Source organism: Nicotiana sylvestris, chromosome 3 (assembly GCF_000393655.2).
Source record: "Nicotiana sylvestris chromosome 3, ASM39365v2, whole genome shotgun sequence".
NCBI lineage: Eukaryota > Viridiplantae > Streptophyta > Magnoliopsida > Solanales > Solanaceae > Nicotiana > Nicotiana sylvestris.
Genome location: NC_091059.1, coordinates 113,607,904 through 113,630,728, shown reverse-complemented (window position 1 = coordinate 113,630,728; position 22,825 = coordinate 113,607,904).

Below are 22,825 nucleotides of genomic sequence, written 5' to 3'. Positions count from 1 at the left end.
GAGGTTGTCCTGCAGGCGTCCGGAGGCTTTGGCGTCTCCTTCTATCTACTATTCTTTTTTATTTCAAGTATTTCCAAAGACAGTGTTGTATTTGTTTCTTTTAGACATTTATTTGTAGTACTCCTAGATAGTCTGTGAAGTTGTGACACCAGCCTTGGGTAGATTTGTTATGGAATGGTATTTGTAGTGTTATTAATCTTGAAATTTAATTTTTCGCTTAGTAAATTTTGTTGATTGATAACTGTTGGTTCTTAATTTTTAATGGATTTAGAATGGAAACAAGGTAAATAATTTAATTGGTTGGCTTGCCTAGCTTTCACTAGTAGGCACCATCACGACTTCCGAGGGTGGGAAATCTGGGTCGTGACAAGTTGGAATTAGAGCTTTAGGTTACATAAGTCTCACAATTCACAGACTAGTTTAGTAGAGTCTGAGGGATCGGCACGGAGACGTCTGTATTTATCCCTAGAGGCTACAGAGTTAAGTAAAACTATACATCTATTTTTTCCTGTCATGCGGTTTGGTTTCTCAATGCTGATTGGATTTCTACTTTGTTCTTTCGCAGATGTTGAGAATATGCGCTTCCTAATCCACTGATCAGAAGCCTGAGCCCCCAGCAGTAGCTCCCACGAGGGGCAGAGGGTGAGGCCGAGGCCGTGCTAGAAGCCGAGGTAGGGGTAGAGCTCAGCCTAGAGTAGTAGCACCAGTGGCGGAGCCTCAGGTTGACTTTGATGATGAAATTCTGGCCCAGACAATTCCGGTGGGCCCAACTCAGGTCCCAAAGGGGTTTATTGCTACCCCAGTACTCTAGGATGCTCTGGTCCGTCTAGTGGGCCTTATGGAGAGTGTCACCCGGACAGGCTTGCTTCCTGTAGCACCAGTCGTCTCTCAGGCTGGAGGAAGAGCCTAAACTCCTGCTACTCGCACTCCGGAGCAGATGGCTCCCCAGTTCCAGACTCCAACAGCTCAGCCAGTTAGAGCAGTTCAGCCGGGTGTGGTGGCTCAGGCCAGTGATGGAGCAACTATGTATGCCGATGCTTTGTGTAGATTTGATAGGTTCACCAAGCTCTTCACTACTACTTTCAGCAGTGCATCTTCTGAGGATCCCCAAGATTATCTAGACAATTGTCATGAGGTTCTCAGGAACATGGGGATAGTGGAGGCCAATGGGGTCAACTTTGCTACTTTTTGCTTATCTGGATCCGCCAAGACTTGGTGGAGATATTATTGCTTGGCTAGACCAGTCGGATTGCCAGCTTTGACTTGGGAGCAGTTTACTTAGCTATTTCTGGAGAAGTTTCTCCCTATCACTCAGAGAGAGATCTACCGGAGGTAGTTCGAGCATCTCCAATAGGGTTCTATGACTATAACTCAGTACGATACCAGATTCATCGACTTGGCCCGTTATGCTCTTATCATACTTCCCACCGAGAGAGAGAGAGGGTGAGGAGGTTCATTGAGGGACTTATTCAGCCTATTCGACTTCAGATGGCTAAGGAGACAAGGAGGAGATTTCTTTCCAGGAGGCGGCCAATGTGGCCAGGAGAGTTGAGATGGTTCTGTCGCATAGAGGTGGTCAGGGGTCTAACAAGAGGCCTCGTCATTCGGGTAGATTCAGTGGCGCCTCGTCTGGAGGCAAAGATTCTTTTGGTAAAGGCCATCCTCCTAGGCCTTTCCAGTCAGCACTTCAGGCTTCTCACAGTGCCCCAGGTGGTTGTGGTTCTCACATGCAGTATTCCGATCAACAGCCCTATAGTGCATCACCAGCTCCTATCAGTGCACCTCCGCTTCAGAGTTTTTAGGGTCATCAGCCCCAGTAGCCAAGGGCTTGTTTTACTTGTGGATACACGAGGCACATTTCTAGATACAGTCGTCCTCGAGCATCGAGCAGCTCTCAACATCCGGGTTTCCATGCCATGGTTCAGGCACCGAGTGTTCCACAGTCCGCCCAGCCAGCCAGAGGTGGAGGTAAATGAGCTAGAGGTGGAGTTAGAGGCGTTAGAGGTAGAGGCCAGCCAGCTGCCGGCCGTCCCAGAGAGTTAGTCCAGGGTGGTGGGGCCCACCTCCGATGTTATGCTCTTCCATCCAAGACTAAGGTTGAGGCTTCAGATGCAGTTATCACAGGTACGGTTCTGGTTTGTAGTAGGGATGCTTCAGTGTTGTTTGATTCAGGGTCTACATACTCTTATGTGTCATCTTATTTTGCGCCGTATCTGGTCATGCCTAGCGATTCTTTGAGTGCTCCTGTTTATGTGTCTACACCGGTAGGTAATTCTATTGTAGTAGATCGAGTTCATCACTCTTGTGTAGTTGTGATTGGGGGTCTTGAGACCCGAGTAGACTTATTACTACTGAACATGGTTGATTTTGATGTCATATTGGGGATGGACTGGTTATCACCTTACCACGCTATCTTGGATTGTCATGCCAAGACTATGACCTTAGCCTTACCGGGTCTACCTCGTCTTGAGTGGAGAGGGACTCCTGGTCATTCTACCCGTAGCATTATCTCATATATGAAGGCTCGACGTATGGTCGAGAAGGGGTGTTTGGCTTATTTAGCATATGTTCGTGATTCAAGCGCTGAGGTCCCTTCTATTGATTTGGTGCGGGTAGTTCCTGAGTTCCCTGAGGTATTTCCTTCAGACCTGCCGGGTATGCCACCCGATACGAATATTGACTCCTACATTGATTTGGCTCAGGGCACTCAGCCCATTTCTATCTCGTCATATCATATGGCCCGGCCTGAGTTGAAAGAGTTGAAGGATCAGTTGCAAGACTTGCTTGAAAAGGGCTTCATTAGACCTAGTGTTTCGCCTTGGGGTGCACCGGTGTTGTTTGTTAAGAAAACGGACGGGTCAATGAGAATGTGTATAGATTACCAATAGTTGAACAAGGTTACAATCAAGAATAAGTATCTATTCCCGAGGATTGATGATTTGTTTGATCAACTTCAGGGTGCCAAGGTAATTTCGAAGATCAACTTGAGATCTGGCTACTATCAGTTGAGGATTAGGGCATCCGATGTCCCTAAGACAGCTTTCCACACTCGGTACGAACATTATGAGTTCTTGGTGATGTCATTCGAGTTGACAAATGCCCCAGCTGCTTTTATGGATTTGATGAACCGAGTGTTCAGGCCTTACTTGGATTCATTCATGATAGTATTCATTTATGATATTGTGATCTATTCCCGTATCCAGGAGGAGCATGAGCAGTATCTTAGAGTGGTTCTCCAGACTTTGAGAGACAGTTAACTGTATGCTAAGTTTTCGAAGTGTGAGTTCTGGTTGAGTTCAGTTGCATTCCTGGGTCATGTTGTATCAAAAGAGGGTATTTAGGTAGATCCGAAGAAGATAGAGGCAGTCAAGAACTGGCCTAGACCAGCATCAGCTACAAAGATCTGGAGTTTCATGGGATTGGCGGGCTACTATCGTCGGTTTGTGGAGGGGTTTTCATCTATTGCAACCCCGATGACCAGGTTGACCTAGAAGGTTGCCCAGTTCAGGTGGTCGGATGAGTGTGAGGCGAGCTTTCAGAAGCTCAAGATAGCCTTGACTACGACGCCAGTGTTGGTTTTTCCTACAGGTTCAGGGCCTTATATAGTTTATTGTGATGCATCTCGTATTGGACTTGGTGCGGTGTTGATGAAGGATGACAAAGTTATTGCATATTCTTCGCGTCAGTTGAAGATTCATGAGAAGAACTATCAGGTTCATGATTTGGAGCTAGCAGCCATTGTTCACGCGTTGAAGATTTGAAGGCATTATCTATATGGCGTGTCATGTGAGGTGTTCATGGATCACAAGAGTCTGCAGTACTTGTTCAAGCAGAAGGAGCTAAATTTGAGGCAGAGAAGGTGGTTGGAGCTATTAAAGGACTATGATATCACCATCCTATATCATTTGGGAAAGGCCAATGTGGTGGCTGATGCTTTGAGTAGAAAGTCAGCCAGTATGGGGTAGTCTTGCATATATTCCGGTCGTTGAGAGACCGTTTGCCTTAGATGTTCAGGATTTGGCCAATCAGTTCATGAGGTTGGATGTTTCTGAGCCCAGCCGTATGGTAGCTTGCATAGTCGCTCGTTCTTCATTATAGGAGAATATCCGAGATCGACAGTTCGATGATCTTCATTTGTGTGTCCTTAGGGACACGGTGCATCACGGAGTTGCCAAGCAGGTTACATTAGGAGATGATGGAGTTTTGAGGCTACAAGGTCGAGTTTGCGTTCCTAATGTGGATGGGCTTCGAGAGTTGATTTTAGAGGAGGCCCATAGTTCCCGGTACTCTATTCATCCGGGCACCGCTAAGATGAATCAAGATTTGCGGCAGCATTATTAGTGGAGGATGATGAAGAAGGATATCGTTGCGTATGTGGCTCGGTGTTTGAATTGTCAGCAGGTTAAGTACGAACATCAGAGGCCTGGTGGTTTGTTTTAGAGGATTGAGCTTCCCGAGTGGAAGTGGGAGCGAATCACTATGAATTTCATTGTTGAACTCCCACAGACCCGGAGGAAGTTCGATGCAGTGTGGGTTATTGTTGATAGGCTGACCAAGTCAGCGCATTTCATTCATGTGGCAGTCTTCTATTCTTCCGAGAGGTTAGCTGAGATCTATATGCGAGAGATTGTTCGTCTTTATGGTGTGCCCCTGTCTATCATTTCGGACCGAGGTACGCAGTTTACCTCATGTTTCTGGAGGGTAGCTCAGCGAGAGTTGGGCACACATATTGAGTTGAGCACAGCATTTCATCCTCAGACAGACGGGCAATCCGAGTGTACTATTCAGATTTTGTAGGATATGCTCTGAGCATGTGTCATTGACTTTGGAGGCTCGTGGGATCAGTTTTTTCCTTTAGCAGAGTTCGCCTACAACAACAGCTACCAGTCGAGTATCCATATGGCTCCTTATGAGGCTTTGTACGGTAGGCGGTGTCGGTCGCCGATTGGATGGTTTGAGTCGGGAGAGGCTCGGTTATTGGGTACGGATCTAGTACAGGATGCCTTGGACAAGGTTAGGATTATTCAGGATAGGCTTCATACATCTCAGTCCAGGCAAAAGAGTTATGCGGACCATGAGGTTCGTGATTTGGCTTTCATGGTCGATGATGGGGTATTACTTTGAGTGTCGCCTTTGAAGGGCGTGATGAGATTTGGGAAGAAGGGCAAGCTTAGCCCTAGGTTCATTGGCCCGTTTGAGATTCTTGATCGAGTGGGGGAGGTGGCTTACAGGCTTGCGTTGCCGCCGAGCTTATTAGCCGTACATCCAGTGATCCATTTGTCCATGTTTCAGAAGTATTACGGCGATCCATCCCACGTGTTAGATTTCAGCACTGTCCAGTTGGACAAGGACTTGTCCTACGAGGAGGAGCCGGTAGCTATTCTAGACCGGCATGTTCATCAATTGAGATCGAAGAGTTTCCCTTCTGTTCGTGTTCAGTGGAGAGGTCAGCCTGCTGAGGCATCGACCTGGGAGTTCGAGTCCGATATGCAGAGCCGTTATCCCCATCTTTTTCCCGACTTAGGTACTTCCTTCTTATGCCCGTTCGAGGACGAATGGTTGTTTTAGAGGTGGAGAATGTGATGATCCAAAAGGTTTAGGTCATCACTTGTGTTGCAAGTAAATTCAGTGTTCTGAGGCCTAAAAACCTCCTTTTACCTCACCTTGATTTGCGTGCGTGGTCCAGACCCATATCCGGAAAGCCTTCTATGTGAAAAGATGAGAAATAGAAATTTCTAGAGTTAAAATTTTGATTTTGGGTTGACTTTGGTCAACATTTTGAGCAAACGGACCCGGATCCATGTTCCGAAGATACCAGAAAGTCCGCAGTAAAATATGGGACATTGGCGTATGCCCAGAAATGAATTCTGAGGTCTCAAGCCTTAGAAATCAATTTTTGAAAGAAATTGTTTTGCGGAATTATCTAAGAAATGAAGAAAAGAATTAATGTTTGAAACCATTGTTATCGGGCCCGTATTTTGGTTCCGGAGCCCGGTACAAACTTGTTATAGTATTTAAAAGATAACTATGAAATTTGGTGAAAAACGGAGTTTATTTGACTGTGAGTTGAACTTCCGGTTGAAGAGTTATGAACTTTGAGAGTTCTTGATGAAAATGTTGAGTTTTGAGGTTTAATTCATGATTTTACATGTTATTTTGATGATATGATCACACGAGTAGGTCCATATGATGTTTTTGAGCTAGTATGCAAGTTTGGTTTGAAGTCCCGAGGGCTCGGGTGAGTTTCGGGTAGGTTCCGGGATGTTTTAGGCTTAAAACATAGTTGTTGCAGGTCCAGAGATGTTGCAAATCTCTGAACCCACCAGTGCTGACCGCATTGATTTTGTGCTGACCGCGGAGGGGTCATTGCGGCCGCACTCCTTTTTATGCGGTCCGCGGTAAGGAAGAATTTCACTGGTCTGACTTCGGAAACCTAAATCTTTTGATCTACAAGGAATTTTGAGATGTTTCAAAAACGAAAGTTGTACCCTTCGTGTCTAGTTTCCAGAAAAGTAAAGAAATCACAATTTGGAAATCTCTAGTTATGGTCAAAATACTAAAGCATATTACTGCAATCAACATTGTGAGCTCCGCAGCCGCACTCCTTTTTGTGCGGTCCACACAGGGGGTCTGAGAGGGGTATATTTAAATGGTATTTTCAGTTATTTTTTATATTTCAAAACCCCAAAAACATAAGAGGCGATTTTTCAAACAACCTTTCTTCTCCAAAACATTAGTAAGTTATTTCTAACTCATTTTCTTTACTCCTTAACTTCTTTTTACAAGATTTCGGCCTAGAATCTAGGGTTTTCATGGTGGAATTGGGGAATTTTGGGTAAAACTAAGAATATTGAAATTTGGGGATTTAAACCTCAAATTGAGGTCGGATTCCAAAACCAATTATATATCCGGGCTCAGGGGTGAATGGGTAATCGGGTTTTGGTCTGAATTTCGAGTTTGGACCAAGCGGGCCCGGGGTCGATTTTTGACTTTTTGGAAAAAACTTGAGAAAATTTATTTCCATGCATTAGAAATGTTTCATTTAGCACTTATTAATATTATTAAGTAACTTGTGGCTAGATATGAGCGCGTTGGTGGTGGAATCAAGAGGTAAAGCGATAGTTGAGGCTTGAGTTGTGTTCGTGGTATCGAGGTAAGTGTTTGGTCTAACCTTAGCTTGAGGGATTAGGAGTGTGTCTTATTTGCTATGTGCTAATTGTGGAGTACGACGTATAGGCATGGTGACGAGTATCTATACGTCGGTGTCAAGCATGCTCGTGAGTCTTGTATTGTAATTGTTGTGACTTCGTTGAGATTTATTGTGCTTCATATGAGGATTATCATTATTGTTCCCTTGCCGGGATGTTATTGTCATATTGTTATTCCTTTGCCGGGATGTTGTTATATTATTGTTCCCTTGTCGGGATTCTGTTATGATTGGTATTGATAAATGAAAAGGGAGCGGGTTGCACGCCTGCAACAGTAACATATGATATGGGAGCTGGTTGCACGCCTACAACGGTAATATATGAAAAGGGAGCGGGTTGCATGCCTGCAACGATACTATATGAGATGGGATCGGGTTGCACGCCTGCAACGGTATTACATGTGTACTCGTTCTTCTTATTTCCTTATCTTTGTTGGTAATTGATTTATAGCATTCTTTACATTTCTCTACTATTGTTCTGTTGTTATCTGTTACTCCCCGCAGCATGTTTCCCCTGCCCAACTTTAGTCATAATTATCTACTTCTATTTCCGTTGTATATGATTTAACTGCACAGGTTTATTTGGTAGTCTGGTCCTAGGCTCGTCACTACTTTGTCGAGGTTAGGCTAGGCACTTACCAGTACATGGGGTTGCTTGTACTGATACTACACTCTGCACTCTTTTGTGCAGATCCTAGTGCTGTAGATTTTGGACCGCAGTGCGATTGTTATTTCTTGTTCATCAAGCGACCCGAGGTAGTCCTGCAGGCGTCCGGAGGCCTTGGCGTCTCCTTCTATCTACTATTCATTTTTATTTCAAGTATTTCCAAAGACAGTGTTGTATTTGTTTCTTTCAGACCTTTATTTGTAGTACTCCTAGACAGTCTATGAAGTTGTGACACCAGCCTTGGGTAGATTTGTTATGGAATGGTATTTGCAGTGTTATTAATCTTGAAATTTAATTTTTCGCTTAGTAAATTTTGTTGATTGATAACTGTTGGTTCTTAATTATTAATGGATTTAGAATGGAAACAAGGTAAATAATTCAATTGGTTGGCTTGCCTAGCTTTCACTAGTAGGCACCATCACGACTTTCGAGGGTGGGAAATCCGGGTCGTGACAAGTTGGTATCAGAGCTCTAGGTTACATAGGTCTCACAATTCACAGACTAGCTTATTAAAGTCTGAGGGATCGGCACGGAGACGTCTGTATTTATCCCTAGAGGCTACAGAGTTAAGAAAAACTATACATCTATTTTTTCCTGTCATGCGGTTTGGTTTCTCAATGCTGATTGGATTTCTACTTTGTTCTTTCGCAGATGTCGAGAATATGCGCTTCCTCATCCACTGATCAGCAGCCCGAGCCCCCAGCAGTAGCTCCCACGAGGGGCAGAGGGTGAGGCCGAGGCCGTGCTAGAAGCCGAGGTAGGGGTAGAGCTCAGCCTAGAGTAGTAGCGCCAGTGGCGGAGCCTCAGGTTGACTTTGATGATGAAATTCTGGCCCAGACAATTTCGGTAGGCCCAACTCAGGTCCCAGAGGGGTTTATTGCTACCCCAGTACTCTAGGATGCTCTCGTCCATCTAGTGGGCCTTATGGAGAGTGTCACTCGGGCAAGATTGCTTCCTGTAGCACCAGTCGTCTCTCAGGCTGGAGGAGGAGCCCAAACTCCTGCTACTCGCACTCCGGAACAGATGGATCCCTAGTTCCAGACTCCAACATCTCAGCCAGTTAGAGACCGGTACAAACTTGTTATAGTATTTAAAAGATAAGTGTGAAATTTGGTGAAAACGGAGTTTATTTGACGTGAGTTGGACTTCCGGTTGAAGAGTTATGAACTTTGAGAGTTCTTGATGAAAATGTTGAGTTTTGAGGTTTAATTCATGATTTTACATGTTATTTTGATGATGTGATCACACGAGTAGGTCCATATGATTTTTTAAGCTAGTATGTGCATTTGGTTTGATGTCCCGAGGGCTCGGGTGAGTTTCGGGTAGGTTCCGGGATGTTTTAGGCTTAAGACATAGCTGTTGCAGGTCCAGAGATATTGCAGATCTCTGAACCCTCCAGTGCTGACCGCATTGATTTTGTGCTGACCACGGAGGGGCCTTTGTGGCTGCACTCCTTTTTGTGTGGTCTGTGGTGAGGAAGACTTTCACTGGTCTGAATTCGGAAGACTATATCTTTTGATCTACACGGAATTTTGAGATGATTCAAAAACGAAAGTTGTAGCCCTTCGTGTCTAGTTTCTAGAAAGATAAAGAAATAACAATTTGGACATTTGTAGAGAACGTTATGGAAAAAATACTTAATAATATCACTATAGTCAGCATTGTGAGCTCCGCGGCCGCACTCCTTTTTGTGCGGTCCACACAGGGGGTCTGAGAGGGGTATATTTAAATGGAATTTTCAGTTATTTTTCATTTTTCAAAATCCCAAAAATATAAGAGGCGATTTTTCAAACAACCTTTCTTCTCCAAAATATTAGTAAGTGATTTCTAACTCATTTTCTTTACTCCTTAACTTCTTTTTACAAGATTTCATCCTAGAGTCTAGGGTTTTCATGGTGGAATTGGGCAATTTTGGGTAAAACCTAAGAATATTGAAATTTGGGGATTTACACCTCAAATTGAGGTCGGATTCCAAAAGGCAATTATATATCCAGGCTCGGGGGTGAATGGGTAATCGGGTTTTGGTCCGAATTTTGGGTTTGGACCAAGTGGGCCCGGGGTCGATTTTTGATTTTTTGGGTAAAACTTTAGAAAACGTATTTCCATGCATTAGAAATGTTTCATTTGGCACTTATTAATATTATTAAGTAACTTGTGGCTAGATACGAGCGAGTTGGTGGTGGAATCAAGAGGTAAAGCGATAGTTGAGGCTTGAGTTGTATTCGTGGCATCGAGGTAAATGTTTAGTCTAACCTTAGCTTGAGGGATTAGGAGCTGTATCTTATTTTCTATGTGCTAATTATGGAGTACGACGTATAGGCATGGTGACGAGTATCTATACATCGGTGTCAAGCATGCCTGTGAGTCTTGTATTGTAATTGTTGTGACTCCGTTGACATTTATTGTGCTTCATATGAGGATTATCATTATTGTTCTTTTGCCGGGATATTGTTGTTATATTGTTGTTCCCTTGTCGGGATGTTATTGTTATATTATTGTTCCCTTGCCGGGATTCTGTTATGATTGGTATTGATAAATGAAAAGGGAGCGGGTTGCACGCCTGCAACGGTAACATATGAAATGGGAGCGGGTTGCACGCCTGCAACGGTAACATATGAAAAGGGAGCGGGTTGCACGCCTGCAACGGAAATATATGAAATAGGAGCGGGTTGCACGCCTGCAACGGTAATTATATGAAATGGTAGTTGGTTGCATGTCTGCAACGGTAATACATGAAATGGGAGCGGGTTGCATGCCTGCAATTGTACAATATGAAATGGGAGCGGGTTGCACGCTTGCAACGGTACTATATGAGATGGGATCGGGTTGCACGCCTGCAACGGTATTACATGTGTACTCGTTCTTCTTATTTCCTTATCTTTGCTAGTAATTGATTTATAGCATTCCTTACATTTTTCTACTGTTGTTCTGTTGTTATCTGTTACTCCCTGCAGCATGTTTCCCCCGCCCAACTTTAGTCGTAATTATCTGCTTCTATTTTCGATGTATATGATTTAAATGCACAAGTTTATTTGGTAGTCTGGTCCTAGCTTTATCGCTACTTCGCCGAGGTTAGGCTAGGAACTTACCAGCACATGGAGTCGGTTGTGCTAATACTACACTCTGCACTTTTTTGTGCAGATCCCAGTGCTGTAGATTTCGGACTGCAATGAGATTGTTGTTTCTTGTTCATCAGGCGACCCGATGTAGTCCTACAGGCGTTCGCAGGCCTTGGCGTCTCCCTCTATCTACTATTCCTATTTCTTTCATGTATTTCCAGAGACAATGTTGTGTTTATTTCTTTTAGACCTTTATTTGTAGTACTTCTAGACAGTCTGTGAAGTTGTAACACCAGTCTTGGGTAGATTTGTTATGGAATGATATTTGCAGTATTATTAAACTTGAAATTTAATCTTCCGCTAAGTAAATTTTGTTGATTGATAACTGTTGGTTCTTAATTGTTAATGGATTTAGAATGGAAACAAGGTAAATAATTCAATTGGTTGGCTTGCCTAACTTTCACTAGTAGGCGTCATCACGATACCCGAGAGTGGGAAGTCCGGATCGTGACAAGTTGAATAAACTATTAATTAATTAATAGAGAAAAATGTTACATCAAAATAAATTCAACAAAACTTGTAAAATTTTTGAAAAGTGCATAGAATAATACTATTATATATGACGAGTCACTACAGGCTACACTGCCAAATTTTCGTTTCAAATTGTAACGGTATTTTTTATTTAGTCATTTAAGAAAAGGAAGAGTATATGAATGTCAAACAAATTACTACTTCAAAAATCAAATAAATATTTATTTGATTCTGATTTGAAATAGCACCTTCAATCTAAATAGACCTAGAATTTGAGTATCACGAGACATCATTTAAAAAAAATAATTAAAAAATTATGCATTATAGGAATCCGGATTCGAACCTAGGTAATCAAGAGAGTGAAGGTACTTAAGCACTTCTACAAACAATCTTCTCTATCCAGATTTTGTGATTTTAGGAGGACCGCATAAAATATTTAAAGGGGTCCTCATTGATATATATATATATATATATATATATATATATATATATATATATATATATATTTTACCGAAACTAATGAGTTTCGATGACCGCCTGCTTCCAAGTTTGAATGTGTGATACTCGAGAACTCGTCAAATATCTGATACTGAAAATCACCAAAGAGACCCTACATAAGAATCCCAACCTAAAAATCATAACCACTTCAAAGCTGAATAAACGTCATCAATCAGCAATCCATCTGCTAGTGTATTAAGGTACCCCAAAAAAATGCCGTTTAGTTGGTGTTCTACGAGAGTTAATCTACGTATAAAAATCAGCATAATGTAATACATTATTTGATCAATTTATAAAAAGAGTTAATTTTGATATAAAATCTAGCATAGCATAGAACAATGTTTGGTTAGCTTTTTTTCCTTTTCTTCGTACATAATATTCACATAAGTTAATAAGGAAAGTTATGTATTATTTTGTGCAGAATGCAATGTGAATAAAACTATGAATACTAAATAATACAGGGATTAAAATATTAAAATAACAAAACTAACCCTCACCATAGTGAATAAACTTTTACTTTTCTAAAGATAAACAAAGCATTATATATGTTTACCGTAAAAATGGTAACAACAATTAAATTTGTAAATGAGATTCTAAAAATACGTGATCTATTTTTATGCTAGTTGTTAGAGCAGATGATGCTAAGAAGATAAAGTTCAGTGATGAAATGCAAACTTAAACGAGGCAGTGATTGGACTGATTGGTCGGCTGCCCGGGTGTAAGACTGGTCGATGGGGGACCTCGAGGTCGACGTCTGGGTCGAGCTCGAGCTATCGGGGGCAGTCGGGAATGGGATAACAGTTAAGATATGATTAAACAAGGCTCTTTATGGTCAATACCAAGCGACAGAATGAAGAACAAATAAGAAAACGATAAATATTAAAATAACCTCGAACCAGTGAGAGTGAGCAAGTTAGAGAGAAGAAAGAGAGAGAGAGAGAGAGAGAGAGAGAGAGAGAGAGGATATTATTGCACTTGTGGAGAAATAGTTGGAGCAACATCAGCCGGGGGCTTACAAAGTGATGGGGACCCCCTTTCTTTTGGCATGGTCTAAAATGAAATGAACATAAACGATACGCTATTTCATAATGACTCTACTCCTAGCAACTAAGGTTGTCCATGTTGTTCTTTCCTTATAAAATTATTCTAAACAAGTGTGTATGATCCTTAAATCCTACTAAGGTTCATATTGATGGTAGGGATGTCCATAATGTTCTTAAGTCACTCCAAAAGGTTTAGAAGATGATTCCATGAGTCTAGCATGCATTATATATAGTATCTATTTTACTCTACCGAGCCGCGCTATAGTCGGCCGGGTACGGCACCTATTGTGCAACCACTGATCAGTTGGGTTTACCGAGCTCCACGTGGCCGGGTACGATTCTACCAAACCTTATGATGGTCGGGTACGCTTTTACCGAGTCCTCTTTGAGGCCGGGTACGATATGATGATGATGATGCCCACAGAGGCGAATGTTTTAAAAAGTTTATGTATATATATGTATTATGCATTTCATATCAGTAACCCCAGAGGCACTCTGATGTTACAGGTTGTATCTCCTCTATCTCTCTCTTTACATTACTGTTCTTGTTTATGCTTTCCTGCCTAACATACTCGGTACTTTATTCGTACTGACGTCCCTTTTGCCTGGGGACGCTGCATTTCATGCCCGCAGGTCCCGATTGATAGGTTGACAGTCCTCCTAGTAGGCTATCAGCTCAGCGAAGGTGTTGGTGCACTCCACTTGCTCCGGAGTTGCCTATTTGGTCAGTATGCTTTGGATATGTATTGATTGATATGGCGGGGCCCTGTCCCGACCTTTATGATTTTATGTACTCTTAGAGGCTTGTAGACATATGTCAGGTGTATGGATAATTGTATGGCCTTGTCGGCCTATGTTTCGAGTTTACTAATGGTCATGTCGGCCTTATAGGCCCGTATGTCACATATATTAGTTTGTATATCATGTTGGGTCTTCATATGTTGACTATTCCCTTATGTTTTATTCTTGTTATCTCAGGACGAGTTTTCTAGCTCATTTACTCATGATAACATGATAAGAAAGATATGTTACGTTGGTACTCGGTTGAGTAAGGCACCGGGTGCCCGTCGCGGCCCTTCGGTTTGGGTCGTGACAGAAGTGGTATCAGAGCAGTTCTGTCCTAGGGAGTCTACAAGCCGTGTCTAGTAGAGTCTTGTTTATGGGTGTGTTGTGCACCACACTTATAAGCAGGAGGCTACAGGGCATTTAGGTCTGTCACTCTTTCTTCTTACTCTAGATCGTGCAGTAGAGCTCAGTTGTAAGAATTCAAACTCCTAAATTCGACTTTAGTCATAATACAACGATACCTACTTCCACAAAGATAGTTGGTAAGAGATTACATGTGGATGTGAAAGAGTTGAGTCAGAGGAACTCGATTTCACATCATACTTATGATGAGTAAATATGAGGTCTTCAACAGATCGTGTGTGTACTAAGATGTGTATGCTTCTTAATAAGGAGCCTTAAGGCAAGGATATCTATTCACGAATATGGTGAAAATCTATGAGGGATTCAGAAGCTAGATACAAGTTTCAACAAGTAAAAGAAGTAAGGTGAAGAGGGGTACAAGGCACCCAGATAATGAAGATTATCAATATTTTCAAATCAGGCAGAGAAATATAAGCATTTTGGTACCTTCATCAATGACAGAGGTAAGTACAATTGGCCACACCCATCTCAGTTATGTTCTATGGGAGCTAACAGATATTATTTAAGAGAAAGATGGGATATCAGGATCCAGTTGGAGTTAGAGTAACCCAAAAATTGTGGATAGGTTGTTATCATTAACCAATGTTTCCGAAAGATGGTACAAATGTGGTAAAAGATATCCTTCTAAGACACCCAGATGGTGAACTCTAGAGTAGTACAATCAGATACGAATACTGGAATATTCAAAAATTTCAGAATATAGGCAGTGGGATCCTAGAAGGGACAAATATTTACCTTAGTATGACTCTAGCCCCGAGTAAAAAAAAAGAATGTTAGGCATTCTAATGAGATGAAGCTAGGGGAGCTTATAGGGAAAGAACTTTTTGTTGAAGTTTTCAGAATAAAGTGATAGACAAAAAGAATATTATCCGGAGAATAAGAAGAAAATAAATGAAGCATCATGAGTAAGATGTGATATAGGGGTGATAACAGTAAATCAAAATATGACACGATGACAGAGTCTATAGTCAAAGTGAAGGAAAATACAAGAGGTGACAAGCCTTAAGGCAATAAAAGAGTATAAGCCATAAAATCATATTTTTATTTCGAGAAATGAGTTGGTGACTTCAACGTGATTACCAGGAGGAAAGGTTAGACCCCAGAGTAATAAAAATCAGTATGGGCTGGTGAACAAGATAAAACCGAACATGAATTAGGGACCGGAGGATTTGATAATGGTCGACATCGTGAGAATTTCAAAGATCGTGCTCCAACAATAATAGAATAGACAACAGACGAATAACCTTTAAAGGTTATTTAGGAAGTCGCTTACCTAAAGCAAGCACTCTGAGCAGAGTTAATCTTAAGGGACTAAATGTGCCAGTTACCGTAGGTGTCACCTTCGTGCGTAAGAAATTTAGTTATCCCTGGTACAGAAGGTTACCATAAGGTGATTAAGGTTCATTGATAATGTGAAAAGACGCCGAATATGAAAAGGTAAAACAAGTATAGGTAGATCGTCGTAGTACTAAATCTTAGTACTCCCCTGAAGGGGGGAATATGGTGTGATATGGTATTAAGTCGGAGTTAAGCGGTTCAGTTAACTATGGAATGGTAAAGGAAGAATGTGGTAAAAAGGAGAAAGGGATGATGTTGCATTTATTCAGTTCCTGCAGATATGTTGCGAATCCAGAACATTATACAAGCACGACACCGGGGAGAGGCAGTAAAAGTTTTCGTCCAGGATGTTATTGATAAATAAGTATGAATGGACATTTGATACATCTGGAGCTAGTGGTGAGAGATAAGTTAAGACAAAGGATATATCCCAAGAGGGATTATGCAGAATAAATATATATATATATATATATGAGAATGGACCAACGAGTAATTAGTAGTTGATTTAGGAAGAGCCCAGTTATGGCTAGACAAGAGGTCACGGATAAATCAATAGATCATGCAAGATAAATGTAGTGAACTGCAGCATAATGAATTTAGTCTCGCAGATACAAGATCGCAATCATTTGAAAAAAATTCAGATAGGAGTTGAGGCAATTAAAGGTACCACTTTTAAAGGTTTATGAAAATAAGAGAGAGTGTCACTAAGGAGACAATAAAAATTTGAGCTTAGAAGTAACCCTACGAGCACAAAGGCATAAATTTATGTAACTAAGGATTATTATAGGCAAGTAAGAATAACGAAAATTACCTTCGGGTGTACGATATATCAAGCTCGCAACTTTACAAGAGCCAGAAGGTCTCCCTAAGTACTACAATGAAAGACTAGTTGAGGAAATAAGGAAGAAGGTTTCCACCTAAGCATAGTGAGCTAGAGAGTAAATGATCCTGTAACAACAGTCTCACTACAATATTGTATACACTCCATAAGAAAGTGGCACCTATCATGGCTAATGAATGGTAAAAAAAGAAGCTATCAAAGGTGATGTTTGAGATCATATAAGGTACAAGAAATTATAGTATTCGTGGGCAAAAAGGACAAGCCAAGTATTCATGCAACAAGTGATAGAACGACCATCAAAAGTAATTGCTTACATTTAAGGACAACTGAGAAGGCACAAAAGGAAATTTATGGTGCTATCAAGTTAAAGGAAGGTTGGGAGTAGTATAAATAGATCGGTGTAGGTCCTAAGGTAAAGTATTGTAGAGCAACAAGGTTTTAGGTAGATAGGAGTAAGGATATGAAAAGATGAGTGAGAAGGTGACGAGAATATGTATGTCCTCGGGATTAAACCCATCAAAACAAGGGAGCTGATGATTTCCATATGAATAAAAAACTCTATACAGCCTGAATGAACCCAGAGGAGTCTAAGACTAGGTGCATTTAGAAGAGATGGAATGTTGCCCTGGCGGTAGAATAAGGGTGTAATTGTGATAGATAAGAGGATGATTCTTAGGCCTTTGATTGAGTAATGATTTAACGAGAAAGGGATTTCATTAATTGCACGGGATTAGAATACCCCCATAAGATGAATCGCGTTGGGATGCAATGAAATATGGTTATTGAAGTATAGTATTATCCCTAGGTGGATCAGGAAAATCACTTCAGATGTTCCCCAATAAGATGTGAGCCCTAGTGACAGTGTATTACGTAAGAGGTTGCAAGTTATCAGTGATAGATTATAGATCAACATTAAGGTGAATAAACAATAGATGGGTACAAGTTCCAAAGTATGAGATGAGATTTGTTTGTTATTCTTAAGATGAATAAAAATGAGGAAGCACTAAAGGACTTAGATTTATACATATAGGATAAGCAGCGAGAGAGTAACCTGGAGTTGGGTAGCAAGCCTCGGTAATTATAAAACGAAGTAAGTTTTATGGTATAGTATAACCTGCCTAGATGTAGTAAATCCATAAGGATAGATATGCAAGGCTATGAAACAAGAGATAGCAATAGTCTTAAGTTCGATAAAGTACCAAGCGAAAGACATCAATACACCTATAGATTTCTAGAGGGACAGCTTTTCATAATTCTGTATATGTTCATACGGTGAGGCTTATAGATTGGCTAAAAGATGGAGGAAAAAGGGAAGACGAGTCGCTAGGCACTCATATAAGGACACAGTCGTACATACTGCATGATATAAGGTAGCAAATGTTACGATGTTGGAAAAATTCCGACCACATGTCATGGCGTGACAAAGAGGCCTAAAAGGGGGGAATGCCCAAGCGTTTGGATTTATTCACAAAACTGTTGCTTAGATGGCAAGATGAACATTAAAGTATTCGTAAGAGCCATAGTTTATGAAATTGATAAGTGCATCAGTCAACATTCGAGGACGAATGTTCCAAAGGGGGGAATGATGTTACACCCCAAGTTTTCATACGTGAGAGTACATCGTAAGTCATTGATGTAAGCTCGGAAATGAGATTCTATTTGGAAGAAAATAAAGTAAGTTAATAATGTTACCTTGGAGGTTACAAATATTTAAGATCATGAATAACGATTACCAAGAGGGTTGGAAATCTTAGAAGCTAAACCAATTGAAGAAAATAAGTTTCGTCGAAAGTCGACAAGTTTCGAATGTTATAACATGTACTTTGGGGTGAGACTAGGGTTATTAACATGATAAGGAGGTTATTCTATGAGTTATTTTAGTCGTATGATATTCATTTTCTACATTTTGAAGGCAAGCAAGTTGTGGAACAAGAGTTGGCAAAGGTCATCACAAGTTACATTCATAAATTTGTTGAAATTTAGGTCAAATGTATCTGAGAATTTCTCCAAATATACTTGGAATAATGGGGTGTTCTACCTACCAAATTGAAGGTCTACGAGTCTAGTTTCTAACGCATTAAACCGTTTGTCAATACGACATCGGAGTAGAGAGATATTCGCATTTTCGCGAGACCGCGCAAGCAGCTCCCAATGGGACCCACTTAGGCGGTGGTTGACCTACTTCAATTTATAAACGATTTGGACGCCTATTTTTGCTCATTTTTCAACTAAAGTTCGTCTCCAAACTTCTCCTAACCCTCCTAAACATATATCACAAGGGTTTGAAGTGATTCCAAAGTGATTACACCATATTTCAACATCAAAACTTAGTTCTAGTGAAGAACAACACCTCTTTGAGGTTGTGTTGTCATTGAGGATTGTTGTGGGCTGTATTTGGATGAAATTCCAAGTTTGTTGCTGCTGTATAAGGTGAGTATAACAACCTACTAATTGTGCTTAAGCTTGCTTGTATGTTGGTTAAGTTGTTAGGATGATAAACTATAAGATAATACTTGGACTAGCTTAAGTCACTTCTATGGTGTTGTATTGCTATTAAAGGTTGTTGTAAAATGAATATAACTTGGATTTTGACTTGAAGTTACTGTAGGAGGTATGTATATTATGTTCTTGCTTGTGCCTAAGGTTATCTTGATATTGATTAAGTTAAATGGATGGGCTAGACCTGAACTAGTGAATAAAGTTGCTAGTTGGGGATAGTTGAAGTTGTGGATTATTTTCGTTGTTATAAATATATGGTATAAGGCTGGAATCATTGATTAATGACTTCATTATCAAGTTAATGATACTTTTATGTTGAAGTAAGAAGTCTATAAGGATTGATAAGGGGTATACGGATTCCAATCGGAGTTTGCCGCTCGTCGTAATGTAGTTGTGACTTGTTGTGGTTATATGGTGTCTTGATATTGATAATTATGTATTGATGGATTGCTCTGGTCATTGTTGTTGGTATATGGTATTGGAGGAGGCCCTTGTTACAATGGAGATGCTGCCCAAATTTACGTAAACGAGCTACTAGCTTAAGTTATAGACTTAGCCTTTGCTCAGCACTGATTTTGAATCTCCTTATACTATGATAGATTGAGTTGACTTGTTTGAAGAGTTGCTTGGAAGGGATTAAGGACTCAACGGGTTTAAGGTATGTTAAGGCACTTTCTTCTTTCTTTTGGCATGGTCTAAAATGAAATGAACATAAACGATACGCTATTTCATAATGACTCTACTCCTAGCAACTAAGGTTGTCCATGTTGTTCTTTCCTTATAAAATTATTCTAAACAAGTGTGTATGATCCTTAAATCCTACTAAGGTTCATATTGATGGTAGGGATGTCCATAATGTTCTTAAGTCACTCCAAAAGGTTTAGAAGATGATTCCATGAGTCTAGCATGCATTATATATAGTATCTATTTTACTCTACCGAGCCGCGCTATAGTCGGCCGGGTACGGCACCTATTGTGCAACCACTGATCAGTTGGGTTTACCGAGCTCCACGTGGCCGGGTACGATTCTACCAAACCTTATGATGGTCGGGTACGCTTTTACCGAGTCCTCTTTGAGGCCGGGTACGATATGATGATGATGATGCCCACAGAGGCGAATGTTTTAAAAAGTTTATGTATATATATGTATTATGCATTTCATATCAGTAACCCCCAGAGGCACTCTGATGTTACAGGTTGTATCTCCTCTATCTCTCTCTTTACATTACTGTTCTTGTTTATGCTTTCCTGCCTAACATACTCGGTACTTTATTCGTACTGACGTCCCTTTTGCCTGGGGACGCTGCATTTCATGCCCGCAGGTCCCGATTGATAGGTTGACAGTCCTCCTAGTAGGCTATCAGCTCAGCGAAGGTGTTGGTGCACTCCACTTGCTCCGGAGTTGCCTATTTGGTCAGTATGCTTTGGATATGTATTGATTGATATGGCGGGGCCCTGTCCCGACCTTTATGATTTTATGTACTCTTAGAGGCTTGTAGACATATGTCAGGTGTATGGATAATTGTATGGCCTTGTCGGCCTATGTTTCGAGTTTACTAATGGTCATGTCGGCCTTATAGGCCCGTATGTCACATATATTAGTTTGTATATCATGTTGGGTCTTCATATGTTGACTATTCCCTTATGTTTTATTCTTGTTATCTCAGGACGAGTTTTCTAGCTCATTTACTCATGATAACATGATAAGAAAGATATGTTACGTTGGTACTCGGTTGAGTAAGGCACCGGGTGCCCGTCGCGGCCCTTCGGTTTGGGTCGTGACAGAAGTGGTATCAGAGCAGTTCTGTCCTAGGTTTATGAAGTACACTCCGGAGGGGATAAGTCGACAGGACACAGATATAGTGGCACTGAAAGTAAGGCTTCAGCTTGCGCGAGGCGCTTATCAGTGCGAGAGCCAACTTTTCCAAATGGGGGTATCAGGTTTCGGCGTCCCCCAAGGTTCGGCGTACATAATAAACAGGAAATTGCGTACCTTTCTCTTCTCGAACCAGTACGCCCCTTACCGCTATTTTGGACACAACCAGGTATAGGTATAGCATTTCATCCTCCTTGGGAGTGTGCAGCAAAGGCGGGCTAGACAGGTACCGTTTCAGTTCTTCTAGGGCGTATTGGCATTCTGGAGTCCATTCGAAGTTGTTCTTTCTTTTGAGTAGGGCAAAGAAATGGTGGCTTTTGTCTGATGATCTCGATATGAATCTGCCCAAGGCCGCGATCCGTCCTGTCAGCTGTTGAACGGATTTTACGTTGTTCACCACTGTGATCTCTTCGATGGCCTTTATTTTGTCGGGGTTGATCTCGATCCCCCTGTTTGAAACCATGAAGCCCAGGAATTTTCCCGAGCCTACTCCGAAGGCACACTTCTCGGGATTGAGCTTCATGTTGTAGCTTCTGAGGATGTTGAAAGTTTTCTGCAAATGGGTCAGATGGTCCTCTGCGCCTTAGGGATTTGACTAGCATATTATCAATATATACCTCCATTGATTTACCTACTTGATGCTCGAACATTTTACTAACTAGGCGCTGGTATGTTGCTCCCGCATTTTTTAGCCCAAAGGGCATTACGTTATAGTAATATGTACCATATTTGTGATGAATGAGGCTTTTCCCTGTCCTCAGGGTTCATCTGGATTTGATTGTACCTCGAGTAGGCATCGAAGAAAGTGAGGGTCTCGTGGGCGGCCGTAGCATCGATCAGACGATCGATATTAGGCAACGGGAAGGAATCTTTGGGCACGCTTTATTAAAATCTTTATAATCTACGCACATCCTTAGCTTGTTCCCCTTTTTGGCATTACCACTACGTTAGCTAGCCATTCGGGATACTTTACCTCCCAAATGGATCCGATTTTAAGAAGTTTCGCTACCTCCTCTTTGATGAAGGCATGTTTTACCTCGGACTGCGGCCTACTCTTTTGCTTCACGGGTTTGAATTTGGGGTCGACGCTTAGCCTATGGGAGGTTATCTCTGGTGGGATACCTGTCATATCGATGTGGGACCAGGCGAAGTAGTCAATATTGTTACTAAGAAATTGAATAAACCCTGTCCTGAGTTCGGGGGTCAGCCCCGTTCCCAGTTATACCTTGCGATCCGGGAGGTGCTCGATCAAAACGGTCTATTCCAGCTCTTCGACTGTTGACTTGGTCGCATCCGATTCCTTGGGGACGACGAAGGTTCGGGGGCAAAGAAGTCTTCCTCATCATCTTCAAGGGTCCGCACGCTTCCCTCCTCGTCCGAGATCGGGCATGTAGGGGTTGGCATCTCGGGGTGGACCGCGAACATTTCCCTCGCTGCCCGTTGTTCTCCAAGTATGGTCGTGATGCCATCCCTCGTGGGAAACCTTATCACCTGGTGCAAGGTCGAGGGCACTGCCCTTATGTTGTGTATCCAAGGCCTGCCAAGTAAGGCGTTGTATCTCATGTCGTCGTCGATGACCTGAAACTCGGTGTTCTGGATTGTGCCAGATGTGTTGATCGGGAGGGTGATCTCCCCTTTCTTTTCTTCTCCGATCATGTTGAAGTCGTGGAGGACCGAGGGGTGGGAACGACTTGATTGAGCAGCCCTAACTGTTCTACTACTTCTGACCTGATTATGTTGGCCGAGCTGCCTGGATCCACGAGCACACGCTTTATCATGGTGTTGCTTAAGAGAAACGAAATTACTAGCGCGTCGTTGTGCAGTTCCCTCATAGCCTCGAGATCATCTTCGCTGAATATGAGGGTTTCTTCGGGTAAGTGTTTTCGGGTCGGTCCCTCTTCCGTAGTGGACGTTCTCGTTCGTTTCGACATGGGTCCTCGGGGAATGTTGGTTCCCCCGATAATCATGTGGACATTATGTTGGAGAACCTTACTTTCCATCCAGGTTGAACCTGGTGCTGTACCGGCCTCTAGGGCAGTCGTGTCCTTTTCTCTGTC